Source organism: Octopus bimaculoides, chromosome 6, assembly GCF_001194135.2.
Source record: "Octopus bimaculoides isolate UCB-OBI-ISO-001 chromosome 6, ASM119413v2, whole genome shotgun sequence".
Classification (NCBI taxonomy): Eukaryota; Metazoa; Mollusca; class Cephalopoda; order Octopoda; family Octopodidae; genus Octopus; species Octopus bimaculoides.
In genome coordinates, this window is record NC_068986.1 from 94,871,917 (window position 1) to 94,873,818 (window position 1,902).

At 40.4% G+C, this 1,902-nt stretch overlaps 1 protein-coding gene across 1 annotated transcript in view; it reads right to left on the reverse strand.

Annotated features, from left to right (window-relative positions):
- The window catches only part of LOC106877771 (breakpoint cluster region protein), a 29,093-nt gene that overhangs the window by 12,125 nt on the left and 15,066 nt on the right, over positions 1-1,902 (reverse strand). The window lies entirely within an intron of this gene.

Genomic DNA, 1,902 nt, shown 5'->3' on the forward strand with positions numbered 1-1,902 from the left:
TGTGTGTGTGTGTGTGTGTGTGTGTGTGTGTGTGTGTGTGTGTGTGTGTTTGTGTGTGTGTATACGTCGCGTGGACAGAACGCTATAGAAGTTATTAAGAGATTAATAATTGGTAATTTATACAAAAATGCACAAAGACATAATCAACAAACAAATGTATACATATATAAATATAAATAAAGGAACAGAACTAAAACAAGTTGGCACCCCGTTGATTACGACCACGGCATCTTGGTACTGGAAGATGATGCTTCCGAAAGTATACTTGAGCCTGCTTGTTGTTGGACTAAGTAAGAACACCCTCACATCCACTAGGTCCATAAAAAATAAAACCCTTCTCTTCTTTTATAAGAACATTATTTAATTCTGCCTTCTTGAACTCGCTCAGCAGATCCGTCAGTTCCTTGCTGTTGATAATAAGAACTGTGAATCTAATATCGTTTCATAATAAGAGATTCTCTGTCTTGTATCTAGTTCGTTTTTAATGTGGATTAGCATTGCTTCTTTCGTTTTTCGTTCTTTATTCTCCTATGTTTTGAACAGATTGAAACGCGTCTCTACAGTTTCCATCATCTCATATACTGCGGCATAAGCTGCTTGTTTGGTTTGCTAACCTCACCTGTTACTTCGCCGATTTCACCGTCCTATACCTCTGGCTTTGACAGTACAGAGGTATGTTACATTCTTCTTTGTACTGGTTCCATCTATTCTCTGGGCATGAATTTGTTGCACCTCCTAAAATAATCTTCCGTTTTCCCCTTTCCTGAAGCCGGCCAATATCATCACCTTCTGACCAAAAACGCTAATAAAACCACTGCTATTGCTAGTAACGTTATTTACAAAATCGTTATAGAATTTTTTTCCATTTGTTCAAGTTTCAATATCTCCTGTGTCTATTCAATAATTCGGTGGAGGCGCGATGGAGCAGTCGTTAGGGCAGCGGACTCGCGGTCATAGGATCGTGGTTTCGATTCCCAGACCGGGTGTTGTGAGTGTTTATTGAGCGAAAACACCTAAAAGCTCCACGAGGCTCCGACAGGGGGTGATGGCGAACCCTGCTGTACTCTTCCACCGCAACTTTCTCTCACTCTTACTTCCTGTTTCTGTTGTGACTGTAATTCAAAGGGTCAGCCTTGTCACACTGTGTCACACTCAATATCCCCGAGAACTACGTTAAGGGTACACGTGTCTGTGGAGTGCTCAGCCACTTGCACGTTAATTTCACGAGCAGGCTGTTCCGTTGATCGGATCAACTGGAACCCTCGACGTCGTAAGCGACGGAGTGCCAACACACATTCAATAATTCATTTACTTTCTTTTCCTGTCAAAATCTGTCATTGATTTCAAAATTTTTATTGAAAGTTTTAATTGCGTATCTTCAAGAAACGTGCTTCTGATTAGAAACTCTTGCTACCAAACCAGAAGAAGCCATCTACATACAATATTTTGAAAAGTTTTATATAAATGACTAATAGATGGACCTTTCTTTCATCCCAGCTAAGGTTGAAAGCGTCCAAAAGTTGTTGAAGTCCGTTGCTTACAAATTGAAAACGGTTTTTTTTAATCAAATAAATCGTGGTTATACACTTTTTGCTGACACTTCAACACACAAATAGCATCAACAATAATAATGGTTTCAAATTTTGCCACAAGGGCAGCTATTTTGGGGGAGGGTATGTATCGGTTACAACTACCCCAGGGTTTCACTTAATTTATCGACCCCAAAAGAATGAAAGGCAATGTCGACCTCGGCGGAATTTGAACTCAGAACGTAGAGGCAGACGAAATACCTACTTCTTTACTGCCCACAAGGGGCTACACACAGAGGGGACAAACAAGGACAGACAAACGGATTAAGTCGATTATATCGACCCCAGTACGTAACTGGTACTTAATTTATCG